This window comes from Varanus komodoensis, unplaced genomic scaffold (assembly GCF_004798865.1).
Source record: "Varanus komodoensis strain SLA01 unplaced genomic scaffold, ASM479886v1 scaffold1, whole genome shotgun sequence".
In the NCBI taxonomy this organism is placed as follows: Eukaryota; Metazoa; Chordata; class Lepidosauria; order Squamata; family Varanidae; genus Varanus; species Varanus komodoensis.
In genome coordinates, this window is record NW_025335268.1 from 3,358,988 (window position 1) to 3,373,770 (window position 14,783).

The window sequence follows — 14,783 nt, forward strand, 5'->3', positions numbered from 1 at the left end:
ACAAGTGACTATACACAGATTTTTCACCAAAATTGACCCTGCAGCCAAGAGACAAAGAAGAGAGGAAACCCCTGAAAGAGATCTCCCCAGTGTCCTTATGGAAGGGGACTCTCCCTTGAAACAATAACCTTCCCCCCACCTAGATTAGTGTTCTCCACTGTACTGTACAGTACTTTGTTACTTTGTTCTTTGTCACTTTGTTTCAAATTTTTCTGATTAAAAAAAATAGTTACAGAACAGATTAACCTTATTTACATTGAATCTTATGGGGAAATTTGAATTGGGTCACAACCAATTTGGGTCACAACCAGAGTCGTGGAATGGATTCGGTTCATGAGCCAAGGTACCACTGTATAGTATTATTTCCAATTGCCTTATTGGTATAGAGAAGTTTGGAATATAGCTATTAATGACAAATTAACATGTGAGATTGAGTAAAGGCACATAAAGAAAAATAAATGTAATTATATTTGGGGTGTATTAATTATGTGTCTAAAAGGCGGAAAGGATTCAAGCCTTTGAAAGAATCATTACAATTTTGGAAGCGGGGAATGTCCTGAAATTTTTGAATGAGGGTTTTATATATATTTTTCCTGACTGTAACATGTACATTGGTCGATGGGGTGGGGGGCACTGTGTTGTAAGAAATATTTTAATTGTATGTTTAATTGTATTTGTTTCTATTTTTAGGTGTAAGGTTTTTTGGGTTGCATTTTAGATTGAAAAATTAAAATTAGTGTTATAGATTTAAAAAAATTACAGCTAACTTATACACAGTGTCCTGTATGAATCAAATACATGCATACATGATTATGTAGGACTACAGTGATTCCTGGGATCTCAATGAATATGATTTTTTTTCCTATTGCTGTAATTTCATATAGCTATAAACACATTGTGTTACCAGTTTACACAAGACATGGTCATAAACAGAGTTGGTTTAATTAAAGTATATTTCCTATCTTCCTTTGATGTACAAATTTTAATTATACTTAAAAAAACAGATGTAAGTCTCCTAAACACTGAAGGTGATAGAGATCGTTTCCCACACTCCGATTTTATCTGCATAACACTTCTGTTAGGTAGTTTGACTGAGGGACAGTGAAACACAAGTGCCACAATCAGGTGCGATATGGTGGAACCTTCTCTATGCAAAGAATATTCTTTATCACTGAGTTAGAGCCCCTGGTTGAAAGAAAGGAAAGAATGCTCAAAATATCTAGAAGATAATTAATGTAAATAGTTGTCTTCAGAATATGTCATAAAATAAGACCTAGTTCTTAGTGTACTAGTTAGAGTGCTAGTCCAGGGTCATGAAAACCCAAATTTAAATCCTTACTCAACCATTAAACTCACTTTGAGTCAGTCACTGTCCCAGCATATGTTAGCACTGCAGCCCACCAAGGCTTAATTATGCCCATGGGGTTAACCATCCCAACAACCCATCTTCACCAGTTGGATGTCACAATAAAGACACAGAAACTGCCTGCTATAGCTTCAGTATTCAAAATGACCACTGGCTATGTGCTACTGAAACAGACCATACTGCTGATACAATACCCCCATTCCCATCTTGAAATGGTTTTACAGGAAAGCTATTTAGTAACAGGGATCAACAGGTAACTGTTTTTCTAGCTGTTGTGTCAGCACAAGCTTTGTCACACAGTGTTTACTTTTTGCAATGTGCCTCATAGATTTCACTGAAACAAATATTTTAAGACACTGAATACATTGGTTGATTTAAAAATATAGGATCAATTTATAATTTGCACACAGTTACATTATAAATAGCACTATCTAACTGAAGTGAATAAAGTGGGAATAATAATGCATCAATAAGGCATACATTTGAACAAAATCGTTTACAGAATGATACCTAAGGAAAACAGGATTTTGTGAGCATGAGATATGATGCTAAGTGAACTTAAAGTGTTACATGCTATCAGAAAATCCAAGCAATACTGCTGGTGTAAGGGTGGGTGCCAGTGGGCTCTGAGTCCAAATTTCATAGCATCACTGCTTTATGAGGATATTACAAAAATAAAAGTGTGATTCAGTATGTACAGAAAAACGTCTCCCTATGCTTTAAAGCACAGCAGAGAGTTTATTGAAAGTACACTGAGCTGTTTTATGATCCACACTTTTATGGGAATTCTGTATTTGCCCAAAATGCAGACACTAGGAGTCACTAGAGTCTAGAACTGAGCTAGCTCTTCCTGAAAACAAACTAGTCAGAGGGTTGGATGTAGTGTGTGGGAAAAGAAAACATACAAGTGCAGCTTATTAACTTAAGCTGAAGAAGTTCAGGTTAAAATGACGGGAAAGAAACAAGGTGAACCTTTAACACAATTGTTGTCAAACATTCTCCAAGCCTGGGAGGAATTTACTGCTTTATTCAAGATCCAGAACAACTTTACTCCTGGTCATATGAGATACAGCTGTAATAGGTATTGTGTGCAGCATCACAGGAACGGCTTGAGGCTTGCTCCTGTTTCAGTTCCTCAGCTCTACTTTCCACTCAGCTGATCCATAACCCAGCTGATCAGCAGACCACACTGCCTAAGGATTTTTTCCAGGCTGCTGATCACCAGACTTCTCATCAGCAACACTACTGTGCCTGATACTGAAGCAGCTGCCTTGCTTGGGACTTTGCAAGGTCCTTAAAATTTTCCTTACCATTACTAATTACTTCTAGCAACACACACAGGAGCTGGCCTTTGCAAATCTGGCAAGTACAGCAGCAACAGGAAAAAAATCACTTACGATTTTTTAAAAGTATGGACACAGAAATGATAAACTAAGATTTTAAGTGTAAATGGGCCATTTCTTGGGACTATGTGTATTAGTCTCTTCACTAGAGCCAATTCTGTTTGAGGAAAGTTTATGCTTCTGTTATAGTGATGAATCACCCCTCAAAGGAACAAAAACTGGACAAGGATAGCCGGCTGATGATGTAATCAAAGTAATGAAATTGTTGTTTTAATTGTTTTTAAATATTGTAAGCCATCCTGAGATCTTGTATAATAGGACGGCATACAAAACTTACAACAACACAACAACCTGTTAGCATGCAACAGCTCCCAGTTATTTGTATGTAAGAGTTACTCAGATGATAGCAGTGAACATGCTGTCTCTCATATGCTTGTTGGTTTCACTGCAGTCAGCAATCCAAGAGCATCCCCTTTCCATATCCTGATGCCCAAGCCCAGAAATCTGAGCTGTTTGATCCTAAACAACCCAGAATTTACCCAATAAATGCTCGTAATCTTCCAACAATTTCCCAGTTCTATCCTACTATCCTATCTATCCTATTCATTTTAAAAATACCAGGAGATGATGGCTGGGTTCATGTAACATGACAAACAACCATGTGCTTTTTCCATGGCACATGGATTTTTGCCCCAACAGGCCAGATGATCATGTGGTTGCCCAAGCAGCCGTGTCCCTGCTCTGTCCTCACCATGCACTTTGGCAGCCCCCAGGAGCAGCATTCCTGTTGTTTCCCTGTTTTTGCCTATGGAACACAGCCACCGCCTCCTGATTGGTCTGCTACAATCCTAAGGTGGATCCCCTCCACCTCCGTACCCTTTCCCAAGTGTTCCTGCATGTCTGTGGCTGCTCCCAGCTGCTACAGTCTCCACAGATATTCTTATTAAATGAAAATAAACAAGTTTGCTATGTTTCCTGTCTTCTCCTTCGATGTAATTTTGCACTGGAGAGTCAAATGTATCTCCTGCCCAATGGGAATAAAGCGAGCAATGATGTCTCCGTTGCTAGATAGATATCAAAAGCTAGACGTGGACATTTCCATGGCTCCTCTTGCCAGAGGACTTTATGGTGCTCTGTTTGTTTACAACATTGTTGTTTACAACATTGGTAAAATGGAGATCTAGGGTCTCAGCAACCATTGTGAGAAGCCATTGTGAAATGTTGAAAACTTAGAGCAGACTGTTGATTCCCTCCCTGGTTTCAAAAATCCTACCATGCAAGAACTCTAGAACTAGAACTGAATGACACAACAGGACCACAATGGTAAGATTTCATTATGGCTTCACTTGAATCCACCTGATGACCCACTTCGTCCAGTCTAATAATCTATCGTTCTAGGGGGACTCCGGCTTCTGCTTGTGATTTATTTAGTGTAATGTGGAAACCAGGACCCCTGCCCCAACAATCCAGGGAAACAACTCACACTTATTCTTGAGTTACTTTTCTGACTTGTCAGGGAAGATACAAACCAGAATTCCTGGTTCTTATCATGCTAACCAACTATAGCCTGTATTTTGCTTAATCATTCCCACTCACACCAGGAACAATTGGGGAGTGTTTGCCTGCATATTGATTGTAAACAATAAACCCAAATGAGCCCTCCCTATGAATAGTGATGGAAGGTTCTTAACATGAACCTTTATTTACTTAATTACTGTAAGTAGCAATATAGCCTATAGACACATATGAGAATCATCCTCACTTAACAAGAATATGACACAGAAACAAGTGCATTTTTGCATACCGTGCTCTAGAGACCAAATAGATATTTGCACCTCGTTTTTCCTTTCACCAAGAAAGCCCAAGATATTGTATCCATTAACAATGGTGGTCCTTTTGTTAGGCAGAATGAGGTAGCCACAACATTCTAACTGATTTTGGTAGTCATTATGAAAGGTCAGCAAATGGCTAGTTAATATTCTGTTGCTGCATTTTTACTGCCAAAAAGGGGCAGACCTACTTGTGAGATTTTCTTTCTCAGGTCCCAAAGTAACATGGCTGCATCTTGACTTGAGCTGAGGTGGGATGAAAGGAGGCAACACTGAGGCAGTAAAATGTCTGACCCTGACAGTGGTAGAAGACTTATAAGTGAGAGAGGTGCTTTCAGATCTGATGCTAAAAACACAATAGAATAGTTTATTCACAATACAGGAAAGATGATGAATACATTTTGTTCATTAAAAAGGAAGGATGATCAATTAAGTGAAGACTTTGACAATATATCAGCATATAGCATTCCTGAAAGCTCTAGGTTGCAAGGTTTGTTTTTAAAGTAAACATATTCTATATTCTAAGGAGTAAACATTTTATTCATACTAAAAAGTATAGTCTTATTTTCATTCTCAGACATAACCCAATCCAGTGGGAGATACACGAGTACTGAAAGAAATCCCTGTGTCACAGAGATTTGCATTGCTTTATCTCTGTGGAAAATGAGATCCATGGGATAGCAGTGCCTCTCCCATACAGCATTATCTCCTATAAAAATCTGGGACATGGTAATCTGCCTACATAAACACATCTTCAATTCAGTGAACTTATGAAGTTTATCAGTCCATCAACCAAGTCTTGTCTATTCTGACTAGCACAGGCTTTCCAAGGTGTTAAACTGATGTTTTTCCCAGCTTTGCTGCTTGAGAGTTTGCCCTGCCAAATTTGGGCCTATCTGCATGCAGCGCAAATCATCAAGTCCTTCTCTATATAGTTGATGTGTGTATACATTAACAGTATAATGGTTAGTGTGACTGGAGTTAAATAAGAACTGGGTGGTTTTGGTCCAGTTATACTCTCCCATCCTGACCTACTTCACAGAATTACTGTGAGAACAGAAAGGGTAAAAGGGAATCATGAACACTACTATGAGGTCCTTGGACGAAAGATGAGATACAAATGCAGTGAATAGTGATAACATGTATGCAAATAAATGGAATCTGCTTCTATTGGTAAAAAGGTTTTGAAGCCTCAAGAATATTATCTTTAATATAACTGTGTTCACAATAAAGGCCTAGTTCATATAACCATGTTTGTTCCCTAAAGACTGCACTATCCAGTGATGATCTGCATATGTGCGTTTATAAGAAAGATAGAACTAGAGATAGATGGATTAGCAGTTTGGGAGTAAGTGTACAGCCTGGATACTCTTTCCCCCTCTCTTTCCTCTAAGTCCTCCCCTGCACCAAGTTTGACAACTCAACCCTGTTATTTAAATTGGCATTTACCATTATAGCAGAAACAGGGAACTCTGATTTAAAAATCATTTTTCAAACTAGGATCTTAGATTGGGAACAACTATGGCTAAAACTTCTGGTTAACAGAACAATATTAATCTGGAGTTTCCTGTTTCAGATACAATGGGAAACACTGTTTTAAAATGAATAGGATTGACATTACAGGGAAGGGCAATTAAAGTACAGATAAGGGCAACAAAAATTATCAAAAGGCTGGACCAACCCCTCTATGAGGAGCTGCTACAACAATTAGGATTGTTTAGTTTATAAAAAGGTGAGTAAGGGGAGGCATGAGGTCTCTTAAATAATGCATGGTGTGGACAAAGTGGAAAGGAGAAATTTTTCTCCCTTTCTGATAATACTAGAATTCAGGGTCTTCCCATGAAGCTGATTGGCTGGAAGTTTACAAGAGATACAAGGAAGTACTTCTTCACACAACACAGTTAAACCATGGAATTCACTGCCACATAAAGTGGTGATGGCCACTAATTTGGATGGCTTTAAAAGGGAATTGGATTGATTCATGGAGGAGGAGGAGGCTATCAGTGGCTACTAACCTTGCAGACTATGTTCTCTCTCCTTGACCAGACTTGGCATGGCTGTATGCACCAGTTGCTGAGGAGCTTGAGTAGGTGGAGTTCTTGCACTCATCCTGCTTGAGGGATCCTGTGGGCAGCTGGTTTGCCACCATGTGTATGGAGTGCTAAACTAAATAAGCTTTTGGTCTGATCAAGGATGGCTTTTCTTATGTTCCTAAGTTCTGAAGCCAGCACTCACAGAGGAATGAGGGATAAGTATCTGATACTACTTCCTAACTTGCTAGATCTTAGTTTGGCAACCTAGGATCATTACATATGAACCAGAACATCTTAATTTTTATTTATTTAAATGATCTATAGGTTATTGTTTAAGGTAAATTGGGTGCAGAAGCCATGATTAACATGCAGCATGCAGATTTTGCAGCTGGTGCACCCACTTATGTCTGTTATTAGGCAAACAACCCCTACGATTAGCACTGCTGGAACAACTATCCAGACTGGAGTTACTGGAGAAAGGGAAGAAACTTTCTTCAGCATTAAGCAGGGAATTCTCATTCTCACATTCCATAAGAACATACCTGAAAGGTATTTGAACTTTATTTGGTAAGCCTGCTTCAATGGCATGCAACCAAAAACAATTACTTTTTTATTTAAACAAGTTTTTGGCTGACTTAATTCAATTTTAATTAATGCTTTATTTTGCTATGGATTTTTAAAATCTTAATTTAATTTTGGTTAATTTGTTGGTTTTGTCTGCTGGTGCACATGAGTATATTTTATTGAGGTACTATTATTTTATGGTTTATCTTTTATTCATAACTGTTTTATTGTAATGTATGTATGTTTTTATGTCTAGTACTGTAAGCTGCCCAGAGACTATTCGGGTTATGGGGGTAGCATAGAAATAGAAATAAATAAATAAATTACATAAAACAAGGTTGCATACAATAGATCATAAAAATGATCAAAATCATGCTAAGATCAATTGTTTTTAATTGACTAAATTGACACACTCAGCTAACAAAACTTGCATGTGCATTAATAACTGTAGGGAAATCAAATGAAAAGATGCATGTTTGAATGAACCAGGCCCTGGAATGGTTGCTTCTGAGTGATAAAGGCATGCCAACATTTTATCTTGCTCCTAAAACAAAGATCTAGTGTATGTTTCACATTAAGCTATTTAAATTAACTAGCATTTCACATCTTCCAATTTAATTTTATCTTATGCAAATATTGACAGCTATTTGAAACTACAATGTCAAAATACATGGTTAATCAATTCATGATCAACCCCATGCAGCTCTTGTTCTGTGATGGACCTCTTCGTACTTACACATATCAATTAATACTTGGATAGACTGCTGCTGCAGAGTCTTCTAGAAAAGCTGCACTCAGGAATAGGCTTCAGTAATCTGTTTACCCCAGACCTGCATAAACTGTAACTGACAATGCTAAATTCTTCCCAAGAGCCATGTATGATAATGCACCTGGAATTCCTGGAGCTCCTTGGTCTTTGAAATCAACTAGTTTTTGCAAGTATCATATGTACTATATACATGGCTAGTAAACTAAGTTTGGGTTGCTGTTACACAATTTTTGCAGGCCCGATTTGGTTTCTTGCCCCTACATCCAGATAGCAGAAGCATTATAAATTAAGTTGGGATAGTGCATATCTTTTCATCAGATATACAGGGAAGGGATTCCAGTTTTAATGGATAATTTACCAAGACCAGTCATAATTATACATAACTTTCTTGTTCAGTTACTGTCTAATTCATGGAATTTCTTTTTGGCATCAGGCAAAAACCTTTATATTTTCCCACAATTTTAATGTTTAATTGATTTTAACTGGGGTTTTAGTATATTAACTGTTAGTGTTTGTTTTATTCTACTCATTTATTGTAAGCAATCCTGAGACATTTGTAGGGACTGGTTAGAAAAGCTTTTGAATGAATGAACGAATGAACAATGTAGGAGGAGTCAGGTAAAGCCTATTACTTCAGTGTTATAATAAAATGTTTATTTGGTACAGTAAATAATTGTAGTTAGTGCTATTAGTATTTAGCTTTGAAATAGCATTTGGTGGTATAACTTTGTTCTGTCTACTTTAATATTTTATTTCTTGATTTTCGTGTGTAACTTAATTTTATATATACCATTTTGTATTTAAGTGTTTTATTCTTTATTCAGCACTCTGAGACAATTGTTACACCTATAACTTAAACATTCTTATAACATTCTTAAACAAACTTATAACATTCTGTCTCATTCTCTGAGACAGAATAACTTATACATATAATACCAAAGGAATAATTTTGACATGTTGTAGGGTTAAAGAAGAACGAACAAATAAACATATATATATTAAAGCAGAGAAATGGCATTTGTTGTAGCTAGCAGCAAGAGAATGATGTAAGCTGCTTTGAGTTTATTTAAGAAAAAAGGGGGATATGAATCGTATACAAACACAAACACACACAAACTGGAAACTGATAATAGACACCCTTGACTACTTTGCAGGTTTTATTAATTGGGAAGAATGACAAGTGGTAGTCATCTCCTTCCCCTCCCCATGCCAACCAATTCATCCAGCCAATTGAAACAACCCAAAGCTGCTAAGTATTGCCAGCTTTAAAAAAACCCAGGACCTCACATTTAGAACATAAGATTTTCAAACATAATACACCATAAAGCCTATAACATCACTTTAAAAAGTCAGGAAAGACAAATTAAGTTATAAATAGACCATGATGTCCATTTTGGTAAAAACAGAAACGTCATTGCAGGCTTACCTGCTCCTTTTTTTGAGAGCAAAGGGAAACAAGAGGGTGTTTATTTTTCACCAAGCTGCTGCTGTGAATTCCTGTTTAGAGCAAAGCACAAACTATAAAGTAGTACTAACTATGAGATTACTGAGGAATATATTATTTAACTAAGTAATTGGAAATTCTTTTAACTGGGAAATGAAGACCAAATAAAAGTGTATATTTTAACAGATAGTGTAAAAATCATATTTTATATTCCATCTACAACTCCTGTTCAAATAGCTACAAGAGTTGGTACATTGCCATCAATTTTACTGCAGATGCATACTCTAGCCTTTCATAATCTGGTGCCCGTTAGACTACAATTCCCAGCATCCTTTACCATATTGCATACTGGTTGGAGCTGATCAGAGTTGAACTCCAAAATACTTTCCCATAGGGGAAGGCTGATATAATCAGTGTAATGAATAACCCAGAAATACAAATTTTTGGTATAGTGATTTCATGTTCAGAATTCCACAGAGCTAGCAAACTCCTTCTCTGAAGTACTCTGTTCCATGTTCCACTTCCCTGCTACAGTCAATCAGCATTCCATTCCCACTAAGCATGCCCTGTCCTCATATAACAGGTTTTAGTCTGCTATTCTATCCTTTGGAATTACTTTCTAAATATTTTGTCCTTCTAAGTTTTGGAAATAATATTTTAGGTAATAGATGGTCATGGGTTACTTATCTGTGTTACATGATCCTGATAATATTATGCTAAATAGAAAAATGTAGAATTTTTCTTCTGGAAAGAAAATCAGAAGGTAGCATTTATTCTAGGCTAACTTAGTGTTTGTCAATATAAAGACACAGTAGAAAAAGAGTCACAGAAACTCACAGGTAGCATGATGAATCTCTGTGAGTGCTGCACATAGACACACATTGGTCCCTTTGAACCAATGTCAGAAGTATAGGATAGGTTGTTTCCTCTGATACAAATGTTTCCCAAGTGCAGTTCATTTGACCTCACAGGAAGGAATGACAAGTAAATGTTCTCAGGCACACTGTTGAATCATAGAAACATTAGTAGAGTTGGGAGGGGCCTATATGGCAATTAAGCCCAACCCCCTGCTTAATGGACTCCAAGGGAAAGCATCCCTGACAGATGGCTGTCCAACTCCCTCTGGAATACCTCCATTGTGGAAGAGCCCCTGACCTCCCTAGGTAATTGGTTCCATCGCCATTCCATTATTGGGCAGATGCTAAATTTGCCCTGTTCATATGAGGACCCTTGTACTCTGTTGAGGGCAAATTATAAATGCTCTTATTGATCAAATGGCATAGAAATTAATGACACATAAACACATCTTTTTTACATCAGTGTATGGGTCTTTCAAAACACTTTCATTTACACAATATATAAACTTATACAGAAGGTGCATGTCTTATACAAATAGTTTGTGAATTGGTCCATATATGTTGATTTTCTTTTCTAATATTCTTCTACTCCTATGAGGAGTGCAGGGACCTACTTTCTTTTACAGTTGCAGGAGCAAGATGGATTCTGCTTTCTTTCAAGAATCTGAGGACAAGAGGAATGTTCCATCCTCTTTGTTTTCTGATTAGTCCTGCCTGCAGTCACTAGAGAAAGTTGGTCTTCCAGTGTGATTACAGGCTGACCACTTGACCCTAAATGAGAATACTAAAATCCTGCAATAGTTATGTGGAAATCTGCCTCTCTGCAAATACAAGGAAGTCTTCAACTGCTTTTCTAAATACCTGCAACATTCAATTTACACTCATCCTAATTATATTTTGACATAATGCCATTATAATATGTTCCAGTCTGCTGGATACATGATGCATTTTTATTTTTATTTTAAATTCCAGAAGATTGCTTAACCTGTAGTTATTTTAAGACACTCCATTATTTAAAATGCTTTAAACACAACATTTAAAAAAAATAGGTGCCATATGAGTTCAAATGTCTAGAAAAATAAAATTTAAAAGTGTGGATTGTTACTGCAATAAAAGGACAGAACATGGTGAAGACAACATGCTGAATATTTTTATCTCGAGTTACCAGTCCGTGATCAAAAGATAGAGATGACCATGGCATAATGTCTTAAGGTAATACTACCTCTTCTCAGTATTTTTGTTATTTGCCTATGCAGAATACAGTTTAATGACTTAAGAATATGACTAACATTTATTTTAATCTGTAAATTACTACCAGACCTAGTGTCTTAAGCCACAAAGCCCATGCCTCTAAAATTCCACGAATCAACATCCTTTAGTTTGATGTGCAACAGTATGAAATATTATCTGTAATGATTACTGAAGTGAGTCCAACTTCATCCCTGGCTCTGTGACCTCAAGGGACAATTAGTTGTCAAAGATTGAGAAACTAAAAATCATGCAGTAAGCAATTGTTTAAAGCACTATACAGTAGCAAAAGAAAAGTCCTAATACAACATGATCAGTGGCTACTACACCAAACTGTGACATAGAATAGAGATACTTAAGCCTAATCCTGTGCACTCTTATGTGAACTCAACAGAACACATAATCAGGCTGTAAATCTCAGACTACCCAGAAGTAATTTCTTTTATGTTAATAGATTACTCTGGACATAAGCAATTTGGAGATGGCAGCTTGACTACTTTGGACCACAATAGTTATTTTATGCTTGGAGATTTTGTCAGACATGATATGGAACCAACATGTGCCAATTTTAATGTCATGGTTGTCCAGCCTTTGCAAAACCATCCAAGTAAACCAATAATTCTATGTTGAAGCCATTATTTTGTCACCAGAATAGCTGATGTTGCTGTATGGGTACCTTGTGTACTTTATTTATTAGGGAAGTTAGTTTATTTCTATATACTTCCATAAATACATAAAAATCTGATTTGTATTTATGTGCATACTCATGCATGTTAGATAACAGAATTAAGTCAGCACTGACCTTCACTTTTAAATGAGTTTTGTCTTTTGCTGACTGGTAGAGAATATTAGGACCACACATTGTTCTCTGTTCTGGCAAATACATCCCTGAAACTTAATTTCTAAGGAAATACCAATGATGTGTTTATGTCCTTTACTCCAAGTCTTGCGTCAAGTCTCAAGTCTTTACATTCAAGTCCAAGTCAAGTCTCAAGTCAACGCAAGGAATTGAGTGCAATCTCCAGTATCTTCTCAAGTCTCAAGGGCCAGCTCCCCTCCCCATGCCCAACTCCTTGTCCTTTCCTCCAACTGTCTTCCTCTTGCCAAAAAGGAGGAGCCAAGGCCTTCCCTTTCCTTCCCTTCCCCCATCACACCCCCTCCTCCTCACCCTGCCCATGCCCCCTTGAAACTCCCTCTCACAGCCTCTGCTGTGTTCATACCTTCCTTCCAGGATTTTCTGCTGCATGGCAAGCCCTGGAGTAACTTGGTCATAAAAAATGTAGAAATCTCGAGTTGAGTTATCTGCTTGTTGCTTGCGAGTTGAGTCCAAGTTCAGTCATGGATGCAAATTGCCTTGGACTTGGAATGAGTAACTTGACTCGGGTCCCCAACACTGAGAAATACTTAGGCTTTGATCCTGAGTTGCCATCAGCAGAATTCTACTCAAGAGAAACCCCAAATTTCCCCAACCCTTTATTTATATGCTGCCTATTTCGCCCATGATATCTCTAGGTGGCTAAAAACAATATAAACCCTCATTTTAAAAGCCAGCTAATCACAGTATTCAAACCTTGATGGATCATCAGAAATGCACTTACTTGAATCTCTCCAGTTGACATCAAGCCTACTGCTACCAAAAATTAAGAACTAAATGTAACATCTGATTCCAGCTCTTTTCTTGAGGTGATAGATAACACAGTTGCATCTGTATGAATTACCACATTTTCTTTCATCCCTTGTTTATTAAGTCTAACCATAGGGTGTATCAGTTGGTTCAGGACTGTAGTAAATGCACCACTGGTGAATGCTATGGCCCCCACTACCTTCAAGGAAGCTGCTCCTGAATAAACCCTCCCTTATTCTTTTAACAATACTTCCCTTTAGGGTACAATGATCAAGAGTGTGTCATTTCCGCTGCAGGTGGTCTTAGATGAAACTGATTATTTTGATCCATTCCAGTCTGGGTTCAGGCCTCATTTTTGATAGAATTGACCTTAATTGCACTGATAGGCAACCTTCTTTGGGAAAGGGATGGATCAGGGTTCTCCATCTCTTAGCAACTTTTGATACTATTGACCATGTTATTGTCCTGAGAGAATCCATGAGCTGGGAGTTAGGGGCACTGCAATATGATTAAGTATGTGTGAGAAATCCATTTTGGGGTAAAAATCTCCCAGATTCCCTGGTCTCAGCTCCCAGACTCCTATTCACTTTTCAGCAACCCTGAGTTTGACCTCCTGATGAATGCACCCAGTGTTCCCTGGACATTCTCCAAGAATTTAACCTTATATGCTATGCAAGCAGTGCTTCTCTTCTATGCCCAGTGCAGCCACTGCCAGCTGCACCAGGTGCAGAAGTTTGGTTACTGGGAGTGGCACCTCATGCAACTACTAGTAGCAAGTGGCACCTCATGCAACTACTAGTAGCATTCCTCTTCTATACCTGGTGCTGCCGCCACTGTCTGTACCAGGCAGGGAAGAAGGTTGGTTTTGGGGTCACCAGGAATGGCACCCACATAACCACTAGCAGCACCCTTGTTTCCCTTAGTGATACGCATCCTTTGGAACACTCTCCCCCATGTGTTCCAAGAGGAAGAAGTGAAGACATATTTTCAAGACCTCGTGAAAACAGACTTATTTAAATTTACTTTCTTTGTTCAATGATACTGTGTTATCATTCTGTTTTACTGTTATAATTATGTACAATTTAACTGTTTTAACAGTTTTAATTAGTCTTTGATATTGTGATTGTATTCTTATATTTTAATGTGAACCACTTAGGGATTTTAATATATTAAATTAAGTATTTTAAATACATAAATACTTTTCCTCAGTCAGCATTCTGACCAAAAAAGCTTTTGATAAAGAGTTGTCATAAAAGATGTAATTATTTCAATTTTGACTATTTATAGATTTAACTGAATGATCATTGTGGAACTTCACCAATGTATCACATTGTAAGTTATTTAACTCAGAATGGAAAAACTGAAAAGCAACCAGAAAAATGTCAATACCATATTTCTATAAAAGAAAACCATTGTTTACCTTAAGAATACATTTCAGGTATTCCCCATGAAATACATAATATTCTTTCTAGGACTATCAAATTCCCCCAGACTATTTTGCTAGTGGCAAATTCTTATTTCTTTCTTATTCATATTAATTTATTTAATCAATTTCTTCTTGTTGTAATTTGTCATAATTATTTTCCCTCTCTAGTGGATCATTTGATTCATTCTTTCTTCTTCACTGTTGTTATAACATCCCATTTGTTTATCAGTATTATGAAGTTCTTGTTCTGGGCCACTGATTTCTGGCAAAAAAAAAAAAA

The 14,783-nt window shown here is 37.3% G+C and overlaps 1 protein-coding gene across 2 annotated transcripts in view; it reads right to left on the minus strand.

Moving 5' to 3' along the window:
- The window catches only part of ESRRG (estrogen related receptor gamma), a 637,351-nt gene that overhangs the window by 559,878 nt on the left and 62,690 nt on the right, over positions 1-14,783 (minus strand). The gene's annotated exons all lie outside the window — the stretch shown is intronic.